Source organism: Euphorbia lathyris, chromosome 10 (genome assembly GCF_963576675.1).
Source record: "Euphorbia lathyris chromosome 10, ddEupLath1.1, whole genome shotgun sequence".
Classification (NCBI taxonomy): domain Eukaryota; kingdom Viridiplantae; phylum Streptophyta; class Magnoliopsida; order Malpighiales; family Euphorbiaceae; genus Euphorbia; species Euphorbia lathyris.
Window position 1 is genome coordinate 21,520,888 of NC_088919.1, and position 14,722 is coordinate 21,535,609.

Below are 14,722 nucleotides of genomic sequence, written 5' to 3' on the forward strand. Positions count from 1 at the left end.
TTTATATGTAAAAGATGAACCTGAATTAGCATGTCTGATTCAATCTCTTTTTTTTTTTTTTTTTTAAATAAACATATAACATAGAGGCAATTGCGAGAGTCTAAGTAACTTTTCAGCCACCGGCTCCATCATTAAGCAATGGTAGTTTCGTCCATCGTAGTTCTCTAATATTGATTTACATTTACTGTATGTGTAGTATATTTTTAAGAGTGATGAAATTAGTTTAATATGAATATTTATAAGTAAGAGATTTTGTGTTCTAATCCCACCAATTTTATTTCATTTATTTAAAACTTTATTTTCCAAATAATTATAGAACTAATACCATTTTAAATGGACTCTTTTTTAAAAGAATTTTTAATGAATTTTTTTTCATAACATTTTTTAATTCTTTTTTATTATATCATTTTTTCATAAAAAAAAAGAATAATTTAATTTTTTTATTTTTTTATATTCAAATAACTTAATTTCTGAATTAAATTTTAATTTATAAAAAAAATTATAACTAAAAATAGAAAAAAATATAAAAATGTTATTATTTTTAAAAAATTAGTGTTTATATTGTAGAAAATTAAATGTCTATTAATTTTTTTTTGTTGACATACCAAAATGATGAAGTATTAATATATTAAAGGCTATTTTTTTAATTACTTCTAGGTTTAAAATTAGCCCAGATATGAATTCATGTCTCAGTAGTGGTAATAGGCATAATCTGTTGTTAATTAGAAAAGTAAAGAAGGAGAGCAAGGATATAAATATGGAATTCTTGAAAATGAGTGATGATGTAATTGGAAAATAGAATCCTTTAATTATATTGGACTTCAAAATTTTAGAATTGTCTTTGTAACCACGCTACCCCAGGCCCACTTGACCAAGCCAATGGTCGGCTGCACCCCCCTTCTTTTTTTTTTTTTTTTTTTTCCTCCTTCCTGGGCCCTATTATTTCAACATTTTGGCACTTAATCTTAGACCCTTTAAAATATTGTTTCCCAATATTATGTCTCTTTCAATCTAGTTACCCCATTATTATTATTATTATTATTATTATTATTATTATTAAGTGTTTCAACCATTTATTTCACTTCTCACCTTCTTGTCCTCTCAACATCCTTCATAAATTCAAGATACACGATACCACTCCGAGAACTATTACAGCAAAATATAACTGTTCTAACAAATCGTTACAACAACTCCTCTTATCCTAATTCTAGCTCAACAATTTGTTACCTTCAATATATAAGATTTGACGTATTTCTTAACTATTTCCACCTTCTTGAGTAATTGATCATGTTTCATGAAATGTCTAGCTTGAATATAGTACATACAACTAACGTTTGAGACTTTGCAACTGAACCACTTGAGTTTTACTAAAATATGAAATTTCTCTTTTTCTTGCTATATGGAATGAGAGACTATGTTGAGAAAATGCATCATTGAAGAAGAGTTAATCAAACTCAAGATAACAATGAAGATCCTTTCTATGATGAAGTATATATGGAGTTTGAAGTAAGTAATCGTCAAAATTCATCTCCTACAACAAAGAATTCTGGTCTGATTCTGATCTATATACAACTTAAAAGAACGAATTACTTGTCATAGAGCAATGTTATGATAAGAGTTCTCACTGTGAAAGAAAAATCTAATTTTGTTCTAAAAAAATAAAGAGATTCCTACATCATGAACAACTGAGTACATATGATGAAAGAAACATGATTGTTTAGTATCATCTTGGAGTATTAATACAATCTCTAAATAAGTGACAGAGGATTCCGCATATTGCTTCTTTTCGAGATATATGGAAAGAATTGCAAATATGTTTTGGGAATAGCAATTGGCCAATAAATTGAAATGGTATAGAATATGTTTACATATTAACATTATTCAAAATACCATTATATTGAGCCGATGAAAGATTAACCTATAAAATATTTTATATACTCAAATTTTTCAGTAATAGTATACTAGAGATAAAATTGCATTTTTCTCCCAACATAAAGAGCATTTTTTGCCCTTTATCATTTTTATTTTTAAGAAAATGGTTAATTATAAATAACTATCTTGTGATTTGGCCGATTTGAAAACCGGTACCTGTGGTGTTTTTTTTTTTTGCAAACACAACTCTGTGGTTGTAAAATTTTACATGTTTTTTGTTTTGCCAAATTTGGTCGATAACGACCTCAAAATGAAAAATTTCAAGAATTAAAGTTGTTTAGTATCATATTTACTATGGAACTATATTTTAATTTTTCAACATCATCATTTTCGGAGTTTTCTCTCTCTAAACATTATCTTTCTCTCTCATAAAAAAACAACACCTAAATGACCTTAAACCTAAAAGGTTGAAGAATTAAAGTTACTTAAAATATCATTTAACTCTTGAAATTTTTTATTTTGAGGTTGTTATCGATCAAATTCTGACAAAGTGAACTCAAATACAAAATTTTGCAAACCACGAAATTGCGTTTGTATAATTTTACAAACCGCATGGTTGCGTTTGTAAAAGAAAAATACTACAGATATCGGTCTGCAAATCGGCCAAACCATAGAATAGTTATTTGTAATTAACCCAAAATAAACGTTTCAAGAATGCATTGATACCCTTTGAGAATTATAATGGAAATTAGACAAGTGGGAGTCTTTTTTGGTCAAAAATTTGTAAGTTCTAAAGAATTAAAGGTAAAGACAAGATTTGATCATACCCTTAAAGAAGGTCTAGCTTTGAAGTTCATCAAGAAAAGGCATTTATCCTACATATTTTGATTTTTCTCTTCACATAAATATTATATAAAATTAGTATGCACCATGGAATATTTAGATCACATAACTCCAATAAAAACTGGTTCATTTTTCTATTCACATGATGTTTGTTAAAAGGATATAGGAGGTGTGATAGGAATAAAAAAACGAGATAAGTTATCTCGCGTTTGTTTGAGAGATATGAGAGTGAGACAAGGGAGAGATAATCCTCTTATCCCACTAAAGTTGTACCCAGAGGGGGATGGTATAAGACATGCGAATAACTTTTTTAGATGGAAAAGTCAAATTTATCCCTCAAATTTTATTATTTATTTCATTTGTTGTGTTTTGAAAATTTAGTAGGGTGTCCCAAATATTTCTGAAGTTAATTTTAGTCTTGAACTTTTAAAAACCTAAGTTTGTGTATATATTATTGTAGTATCAATGTCGAATAAAATTAATTAATTTTAATCTATCATCTTAAGTATATTAGTTATTCCATTTTTTGTGTTTTGAAAATTTAACACAATGTTCCAAGAATTTCTCAAGTTATTCAATTTTTTGTATTTTAAAAATTTAATACAGTGTTCTAAGTATTTCTCAAGTTATTCCATTTTTTGTATTTTGAAAATTTAATACAGTGTTTCAAGTATTTTTCAAGTTATGTTGATAGATTAAATTTAATTAATTTCAGTCCACGTTGATACTACAATAATATATACTTTCTATTTAAATTTGGATTGGGGTAATATAGTAAAATAAATTATTTTATCTTTATTTCTATCCCACATATCAAACATAGGACAATAAACTTTCCTATCTTATTTTTATTCTTATCCCAATCTTTTATCTTTATCTATATCTCAATTTTATCTCTATCCCCATAGAATATCAAACACCCCGTAAGTAATTCTTTTTAAGCTGGCAACCAAAAATTTCAATTTGAATTTCAATTAAAGAGAGAGGGATAAGAAACAGAATCACCTTTAGGTGTTAAACTCATTAACTTGTAGATGTAAAAAAATATGTAGTCTAACAAAGTTGAAACATTTAATTAGATTGGTGTAATCTTATCTTTTTATTTATTTTTTTTTTTTTTTACCGGAAATGTAATATTGACTAAAGTAAAGCTTGTCACTTAATATAACATTGGTAAATGTAGAATGTAATGGTACTCATTTAAGGGCATCAATAAGCAAATTGGAATTCACTGAAACAAAGCTCACGTGGTATGTGAGAATAACAACACGTCGTGTTACTTTTAGAGTATTTGTGAAGGAAAACTATCAAGGGATCCACACAGCGTGTGAGACAGCTACACGACATGTAACCAGAAAAAGAGAATTTCTGTTTCTTTTGATTTAGTTCACACGGGGTTTGGATTTTTCAAATTTCAGCCACACGGTATGTCACATTTCCTACACGGCGTGTGACCAGATTTAATCAACAAGTTTTTCAATTCAGCATGGTGTCCTAATTACAAGTTTGTCACCCCTTTATTTACAGTTCCCGCCATTATGCTATTTGCTATTTTACCAGTACTTTATTTTGTGTCCATTTTAGCCTTTTTTGCATTTAAGTTATGTTGGTAGTGCTTTAAGGGCTTTAAGGTCTTTTATAGCCTAGAGTTTGAGGGGTATATAAACCTATATTTTTGTAACGAATGCATCTTTTAATCAATTGAAATACAAAAAACACTCCTTTGGAGGATTGCCTTTTCACCTTTTGGGATTATTTCCTTCAAGTTTAGTTTGAGAAGAGTTTGATCCTTTGTTAATTTACGATTAAAAATATCATTTCATGTTCGGTCTGTATCAGTTGATATCAGAGTCAATCGTTTTCTAACCTAAGACTTCTTTTGACATGGTTCAACCAAGAATCCAACAAAAAAAAATCATGGTGGCTTATGACAAGAAGATTGATGAGTTGAGGCTTGAAGTTAGAGAGCAACTAATTAATAGTTGCAAATGAGCAAAGAAGAAACTCGGATGAGAAAATGAGAGCCACCGTTAAACAAATGACAATTGATTTTCAAGATATGCTCCAACAAGCCTTGGGAGGGCATCCAATGAGACATGAGGAAGTTCCTAATCCGTAACCACCACCACCACATTCACCTCCACTTAGAAGAAATCTGCTTCCACCAAACTTGAATTCGAGGGGTCCGAGACCACAAGAGGTAGGGGGACCTAACTATTTTCTAGTTGATGAGCATGCTAGTGATAGTGATGAGTTTGAATTTGACGATCAACATTATGGGTACTATGATGATAGAAATGTACGGTTTGTTAGGAGAAATCTAATCGGTGGTAATGAGCATGTTAGAAATCCAATAAAGCCAATTTTGATATAAATGATGCATTCAAATTGAAAGTGGATTTGCCATCTTGGGGGGAGAGTTAGATATAAAAGGTTTTCTTGATTGGCTGTCGAAGGTTGAGAGATTTTTTTAGTATCTGAGAATTTTGGACCAATGAAAAGTGAGTTTGGTTGCCTATATATTGCAGGGCGGAGCATCATTATAGTGGGATCATATTAGGTAAAAAAGGAGAAGGGGATGTCGGGAACCGATTCGGTCTTAGTTACAGATGAAAGCGATGTTGAAGGAGAGATTCTTACCACCGGACTATGAGCAATGCCTTTTATTTCATATCAACATTATGCACAAGGTACTCGAAGTGTGCATGAGTACACATCGAAGTTGTTGAGGCTATCAACAAGGGCTCAAATATCGGAATCTGAGAGCCAAAAGACTTCGAGGTATATAGAGGGGTTGACAAACAATATATAGCACAAGATTGGGACTCAACTAATAATCCGGGTGCAAGATGCAAGGAATTTAGCATTTAAGGCGAAGTCATAATTGAGTATACGAAGCTGAGAGAGCTATCGAAGGATAGGGGGTGAAGGTTCATCAATGAGTCGGGAACCACTAAGGCTTTTAGATAAGAGAAAGCAATTGTCAAGTTCAAGTGGGGTCAAGGCTTCTAATGTTGTGAGAGCACCACCACCACTTAGAAACAATAACCCATATGACAAATTGGCACCTTTCAAGTGTTTTTGATGCAATGAGCTGATGCATCGTTCTAATGAGTGTCCCAAGAAAAGAAGTGCTAATATGGTAGAGAGGTATAAGATGACTATGATGATGATGGAATGTATTGTGAACCGTTTGAGGATGAGGATGATGGGGAGTTCGATGAGACTCGTGTCATTCATGCTGTGAGGAGGTTACTTATGTCCAACCAGGTTGAAGAGGATCAACGACATCAATTTTTTCGAGCTCGATGTCTAGTGCAATGATAGAAGTGCAATGTCATCATTGATAGCGGGATCTAATAGAACATAATTAGTAATACCGTCATGAAGAAGTTTAGGTTGATTGTGGAACCATATTCTAGCTCATATGATGTGGGGTGGATTAAGAATGTTGGGGAGCTTCGGGTCAATCAACATTTCAAAGTGCTAATCGCTTTTGGGGATTACAAAGGCGGGGTCTATTATGATGTAGTGGACATGGATGCATGTCATATGTTTTTAGAGAGACCTTAGAAATACAATAGAGACTCCACCTATATGGGAAGGCATAACACCTACAAGTTTGTAAAGGAATAGGTGAAGTACATCCTCACTCCTATGTTAGGAGAGCTAAACAAGAAGAAGAAGAATGCAACTCTAATTGTGTGTCCAACTCACAAGTCTTTCATTAGGGACTGTGAAGAGAGCCAAATAGTGTACATGGTAATGGTGAAGCCTAATGGCGGGGTGCAAGTAGAAGAGGAACATGAGTTTCCTAATGAAGTGAGTTTCATGCTAGAGGATTACCATGAGCTATTTCTCAAAGAGCTACCAAATGAGTTACCACCTTTGAAGGACATCCAACATCATATTGCTTTGGTGTTGGGAGCTAGTTTATCGAGTCTTCTACATTATTAGATGAGTCATAAGGAGAGCGAGATCATGAAGGAGAAGATCGAGGAGTTAGTTGAGATGGGTTATGTGAGAGAGTGCATAAGCCCAAGATACCAAGTTCCCAAGTCACTTTTGAAGGACCAATTGGGCTTTGTTCGACACGTCATTGAAGTTTAGTACGCCCATCCTCAAACTGATGACCAACCCGAGGTGGTGAATCAAACCTTGGGGAATCTCCCAAGGAAGCGAGTGCAATGTAAGTCGAAGATGTGGGACTTTGTGATAGCTGAAATGGAATTTGCTTACAACGGGGCCATTCATTTGGGAATCGGAAAGTTGCCTTTTGAGATGGTCTATAGTGAGCCTACTATGAGGAGAAAAGTTTAGTATTCCCACTCAAAATCTAGCTCATGAATCCCAACAAATGCATTATGGAGTTAAAGAGAAGTTTGAATAGAGGAATGTCAAGTTGAAGGCTAAGGTCGATGAGCACCAAAGGAATGTGCAATTTGAAGTCGGGGATGAAGTCGTGATGTATTTGATCAAAGAGTGTTTAGCTAGTCCCCCAAGTAGCAAGTTTCGGCCTAAGAAATATGGCCCCTACAAGATCACCAAGAGAGTCAATGTCAATCCCTATCATGTAGCACTCTCGGATTGGTTGGAAAAGACATCTCCATCATTTAATGTGTGGGATTTGAGTCCTTTCAAGCCAGATATGTCTCTCAAGTACACAATCCAAGACTTGGGGTCCAACCCTTTTTGGGAAGGAGAGAATGATGAGGTCATCAATAAGGAAATTGAGAATTCACTGAAATAGGACTCACATGACGTGTGAGAACAGCAACACGTATGACCCTAAAAGCACCAACGAAGAAAAGTTGTCAAGGCACCCACATGACATGTGACTAAAAAAAAGGAGTTTCTGCTTCTTTTGATTTAATTCACACGACGTGTCATTTTTGCCATACGACATTTGACACGACTTAATCAGCAAGTTCTTCAATTCAGCTCGGTATCCTAATTACAAGTCTGTCGCCCATTATTTACAATTCCTATCATTATGTTATTCACTATTTTACCATTACTTTATTTTGTGTCCATTTTAGCCCTATTACATTTAAGTTATGCAAGTAGTGCTTTAAGGACTTTAAGGTCTTTTATAATCCAGGTATATAAACTCATATTGTTTTTTTTTTTTTTTTTTTTTGTAAAAGATGCATGTTTTAATCAATTGAAATAAAAAGCACTCATTTGGAGGCTTAGGTTTTCACCCTTTAGGATTATTTTCTTCAAATTTAGCTTGAAAAGAATTTGATTCTTTTTCTTTGTTAGTTTATAATTAAAACTATCATTTTATGTTCGATCTGCATCACATATTTTTCATATATATGTATATGTGTGTGTGTGTATTAATGGATAATTTATGTTGGGACCAGTCGAACTTCTCTATGTTGACCTTTTTTAGTATGGTGGACTTCCGCTAGGATGGCCCTCAGTGTAAACTTTGATACCAAAATTAGTAAATTTAGGAATATATAAGGAAAATCAATAATAACCCCTTTATATATGTGTAGGCAGTTTGTAAATGTAAGGATTTTCCCCTGAGTTTGGCGGTGAGATGAGTAATGCGGTTTAGGCCCTGAGCCTATTTCCTTGGGTAGGTTTTCCTTTAGAATGAAATAGGCTTGATTGAATGGGTTTGAAACAGATGTCCCATGTCCCCCCACTGCTCAGTCTGAAGCATTTAATATGAGAGGACATAATTGATGTAGTATTTTATGCTTATCTAAAAAAATTATTGTCGTCCATAAAGATGACAAGGCATGCTGTTTAGTAAGTGTAACAGTTAGCTAGCAGTGGAAATGTATTTAGACTCAAACTGAGTCACAAAATCCTCTCATCTTCAGTGGAACTTAGGTATAAAGAGAAAAAAAAGACATATGAGTTGTTCATTTTATCCAAGAAACGAAAAGTTGCCTTTTGTTGTCGAGGTTTTCCTTTCTTCTTACTCCCTTTCATGAGAAGGAGGAAGAAATGGAAAAGAAGGAAGGAAAAGAATGAGGGAAGAGAAGCAACACGACATTCAACGTAAGCTTAGGTCATCTTATCTAGTCGAAATGAGGTGGATGGAGTGAAGAGGGTGGTGGCTAGGATTTTAACTCTAGTGTGGTGAAGGAGGAACGGAGAAATAAGAAAAAAGAAATAAAATTGATACTGGGTGAACTAGTTTTGTTTTCTTCTAAAAGTAATATTCTCATTTATGTCAGTCCTCTACTGAGGACCGACACAAAAGACTTTCATAGTTTCATAGGTGCTCATTTGAGTTCGTTTTTTTAACTCTAGCTTGTTCACGTACAACTAAGAAATCAACCTATCCGATAAAAGAATTTTCCATCATGGATAGGCGCAGTAGAGATCATTTGTTTGTTGTCCCATCGTTAAAGGTGGATGATACAACTTAGGGTTAGAGCTCGTGGGTTACATCCAAATGTCAACTATATGCCTTCCCTGCTTTCTTTGCCCAGACAATTTCTCTTTACTTGGCCCAGTCTCTTCGAAGGTGCTCCAGGTAAAGATCCGAAGAGTTGGGGCGCTCTTTGCTTTGCTAGCGGATTGTCCTCCAATGACAAATGTATCTTCTAGTATAAAAAGAGCATTGTCTACCCTCTACCCCTTCTGAATCTGACTTGCAAAAATAAAGTGAGATCAATATGAGATAACGTTGAAACTCATTTCACTCATTTGTGTCACACTTTTATAGAAGTGCGACACAAATGACACTTTATTTTGACATTGATACAAATAGCCTTATTTTTTATATTTGTGTCGTTCATTGCAAGAAGAGATGCAAATTAGCGGATGCAAATTATCTTTTCAGTATTTATACTACATTTGCTCTGAGTAACTAATCGTAGCTTAGCCATAACACACGTCTGTAAGGGTTCTCCAAGCATGATCCACGTTCCTAAGTATGTTCCCAATCTTCAAGTACCCTTTTTGTATCTTCTTGTAAATTCCACTCACACAAACATTTCTCATACCCATTTTTTAATTAACTTAACTAGTTAAACGTAACTAAATAACTAATTAATATAATAATTACCTAAAAATGAATTAAATAATCAAAGATTAATTAACTTAACTAAATAATTTAATTAGGCTTGAAAAAAGTAATTAATTAGTACAATCGGTCCAATTAAAATGTGAGTGTAACACGAATAAAAACTATAGGAATGTAATTTGTAGGAGTAAATCTGTTACTAAAGAAGTCGATGGGAAATGGAGGTTTTTTCCCTCTCCTGCCACGCGGACATGAGGTAATCACGCCTCACGCCCGCGTGGCTGTTGGGAAAAAAAAATTATATATAAGTTAGGGTGTTTATTGCAGAATAGACGGTTTATTGCGGATTATACGGTTTATTGCGGATTAACCTTTTAGAATTAAAAATTAACAACATTAACACAAAATATTACATATAATTACAAAAGTGTTAAAATGTGTTAAAAAAATAATAAGTTCTAGTAAATAACAACATATATCACTCTGTCCGGCGCCACTCATCCACAAACTCATCCGTATCTCTCATAATAAGTGGGGCCTTCTCATCATGTCGCTCGGCTACCGACTGTTGAGTGATACGCCACAAACGACTAACCCACTGCAGAAAAATAAATATTACAAAACAAACATATGTAAACCAATGATAAATAACAAAATAATAATAAACTTACATATTCGTTGTGCGAGCGAGCATGTCGGATCGGCCCATCTCGAGGGGCATGAAGGAGATGAGGATGTGAATATCATCTATACCACTCCATGTACCCCGCATCACAAGCAGTGGGATCGTATCCAACTGGCCTGCATCTCCTCCGATCAACGCCACGAGTCGATAGAAATCTCCGCCAGGTATCATCAACTGTGACAGATGAATGCGCAAGCCTGTACGATAAAGACTTCCATGGTCGGAATGCAATATTAGGTCTAATACGCTCAGTCGGGATAAGATGAACATATCCGACCTGACGTAGCACTCGATCAGGTATATACGGCTCAACAATGTCTCTACACCGTATCCAACTGGCGTAGGAGACTCGAAGCTGATCGTCGTCGGCGACTGGACCATAAGACAACCACGTCACCTGCAAAAAATAATACTCAATTATAAATAATAATATAATATAAATAATACTAAAATTATAAATAAAACTATAAGTAATATTAAAATTTTATAAAATACCTCGGCTGCCGTCATGCGGTCCAACCGTGCACGTATGGTCTCGAGTCGGGCGACCGTCCTGCATGGAACCCTGACCATCCATCTGCACGCCCGGGTAGAATCAGTTGGGATCTCGAGTGGCAGTCGATGGGCCAGAACACCGGAAAATACTCATATATCCACGCCTGAAGGAGGGTCAAACATCCACAAATATCCAAGCACTCTCCTCTGCTCGCTATCCCCAGATCCCGATATAACGTGGCAAGTGTAGCAGACCCCCAAGAAAGTTCAGCTGCCCCTCTGACACCGTCGTGAACCTCAAGGAGATGGGAGGGTCTGATCCTATCACCACTCTTATCGACAAACAAGGTGGATCCAAACATAAGTCACATCCACAATGTGGCTCGAGTCTCGTCATCCCGACCCCCCCACCCTCGCGGGTAAGTCTCACCACAGCATCAATAAAAACACATCCACCACTCCAGTAATGTCGGGCTGGCGATAACAACTGCTCCTGACTGACCCTGAACATCATCATACACATGGCATGCAGTCGCGCAGCACTGCCTGACTCGGATACATCATGCAGTAGAATAGTCATCTCCCCAAATGGCATGTGGAAGGAGTTTTGTTGAAACACCTTTCCACATGATTTTGATTTGACAAAATTATTTAAGTAATGATAAAAATATTCTAACACATTAAATTTAAATGCTTTGATTTATTACACTAATGTGTTTGTTCAATGTTGAGTTTAATTGTTTACAAGACATTAAGATTAAAAAGCCCAAAGGCCCATAAAGTGGAAGTTAAGCCTAAGTCAACACATCAAGACCATTCGGCCCAAGAGTTCAAAATGAAGCCGTATCAAGTAAAACGACGACTCAGCGAAAGAAGGAACGAGAAGCCTTCGAAGCAAAAGCTTCAAGAGGAAGCTGCTGAGTTGGACGACAATACAGTCTGGACAGTGGCAGACAATGTTCAACTTCTAGACAAAGTATTTCTAATTTGGGAAAAGTTCAGAAGGCGCAGGAAGGTATCTCGTGGACTTTTCCTTAAATGTCGAAACATTCTGCCAAGGACTGACGAAGACAGAAGATGCAAGAATCCTATTGGCCAACGACGCTGAGCACGCCCAGAGTGACAACGACAGGAAGCCGTTTCCCTCCAATGGTTATTTCGAAATTCGAAATGACCAGGTGCCTCAAGTGTCACTATATAAAGGCCATCCATTTGCTTCAATCGACGCGGATCTTCAATTAGTCGAAACGCTGACCAAATTCATACTTGAAGTTTCTGTGAGAAAAGCAAAGCAAATACCTTACACCAATTCTTAATCTTTGTGTAAAAGTCTAGAGTGAGTTCCAATCATCTAAAGTGTCTTAGCAATCGTTGTTTAGGACAAACACTTTATCATTTCTAGAAGAATAGAAAGGAGAGGCTGAGTACTCGGTTATAGTACTCAGCGTAGATATAGGAGTGAGTAGAGGTATAGAGGAAGGTACTCTTGTTATACTCAGCTTCTATCTGTAAAAGGTTTCGTGCTCTACCTTTAAAGAGCTCAGTAGAGAATTCAAAAAGCTCGGAACGAGTTTCGAGGACTGGACGTAGGCGGAGAGGCCGAACCAGGATAAGTCTGCTGAGTAACATCTTTCTAACCCTTAAACTCCTTTAATATATATTGCTTGCTATAAAACTGACTAAGTAAAGAACTCACGCTAAGTTAAGTTTACTAAGAAGCTGAGTTCAGGAATAGACTCTAAGTGATATTTCCTGACTCAAGTAAAGAAGCAGACTTAGTCACAAGTTGACTAAGCTTGTGTCTTGAATCTACTTAGTGACGCTGTGTAAACCTTTTCATAAGACAAGAAGTCAGCCTCAACGGACAAAGTTTTAAATAGTTCCTATCCCCCCTTGGAACTAACTTGTCATGTTATAAGGGACCAACAAGTGGTATCAGAGCTTAAAAGCTCACTGTGCAAGGTTTAACTACCTTGAGCTGATCCCCACTATGGCTGAGAACAACACTCGGTTTCTCCCAGGAAATCTGACAACTCAGATTTTGCCTGAGGGTCTGTCCATAACTCGGCCTCCTCTATTCTTCGGGTCTAACTATACCTTTTGAAAGAATAGAATGAAAAATTTCATTCAGGCAACAAATATGAGTGCATGGCTATCTATAGTCCAAGGCCCATTTGTTCCTGTTCAAACTATTAATGGCCAAACGGTTGTCAAAGCTGAGACTAGATGGACAGAGGATGATCTCAAGAAGCTACAAAATCATGTTTCGGCTATAAACATGCTTCACTGTGATTTAGATGCTGCAGAATACAACAAGATTTCAGATTGTGAGTCAGCGCAAGAGATTTGAAAGAAGCTGGAGATCACCTATGAAGGAACCAACAGGGTGAAGGAATCCAAGGTCAACCAGCACATGAGGTTGTACGAGCTGTTTGAAATGAATGATGATGAAGGAATCTCTGATATGAACGCAAGGTTCACAAACATCATCAACGAGCTCAAGAGACTTGGAAAGATCTTCACTGAGGAAGAGCAAGTCAAGAAGATTCTTAGGAGTCTTCCTAAAAGCTGGTAAGCAAAGAAAACTGCTGTTGAGGAAGCTCAAGACTTAACCACCTACAAGTATGATGAACTCATTGGCTCGCTGCTGACCCACGAGATATCAATGAAGAACTTCGAGGTGAAGGAGAAGTCTGAAGACAAGAAGCAAAAGTCTCTTGTCATGAAAGCTGACTCTACTGATGGGAGCTCAACAGACGATGAAGAAATGACTATGTTCACTAGAAAGATGAAGAGACTGTTCAGAAAGAATGACAAATATTCTAAGAAGCCTTACAAGAAGTTTGATAAGTACAAAGCTGAGTCCAGCGACAGCAAGTACAAGAAGGACAGCTCAAAGCCCATTACATGCTTTGAATGTCATCAAACTGGCCATATCAAGTCAAGCTGTCCCACGCTGAGGAAAAAAAAAAAGAACAGCAAGAAGGCAATGGTGGCAACTTGGAGCGACAGTGATGAGTCTTCATCATCAGAAGCTGATGCCACTGAGTCAGCAAAGATTTGTTTCATAGCTGACGAACTTGCTGAGCCATATGTTTCTGAGCATGCTGACCCCTCCATTGCATCTGACGATGAGGAACACTCAACTGAGGTAATGTCACTACCTTTACTCAGAAATGAAATGGTTAATGCCCTGAGTGACCTCTACACACTTGTCAAAAAGTGTAATAAAAAAGGTTTGAGCACTCAGCAGGCGATGTGACGAGGTTGAGGAGGTCAAACTGAGTGACCTTCGATATATTCTCCAGGACACCTCAATTTTGCATAGTAATGTAGAAATTATGCAAAAGTTTATCTCTGAAGTCCAATCAGATTCTAAGAAACTGAGAAAGCAGGTCACATCAATTCAGAACCAACTTAAGGTTCCGAATAAAAGAAATATTCCTCTGAACACTGAGTACCAAAGTACTAGTCAGTAGAGATGGAATCCTCAACAGAATGTCCAGTGTGACTTCTGTGAGAAGAAAGGACACACCACAAAGGTGTGCTGGAACGCTCACCACTTGGGTGCTGACCAGTCAGTGAGACATCCTAAATGGAAGGTCAGCTGTGACTTCTGTGGAAAGAATGGACACACTATCCAAGTATGTCGTCATAAAATGAAATATGATGCTTTACCTGTTGAACCTAATAAGCAATGACTTAAAAAGAATTGGGTACCTAAAAGTAACTAGCTATATTGCAGGTAAGCCTGAGGTGTGCTGAGAAGTCAAAGATGTGGTACATTGACAGCGCGTGCTCGAGGCATATGACTGGTGATGAAACTCAGTTCA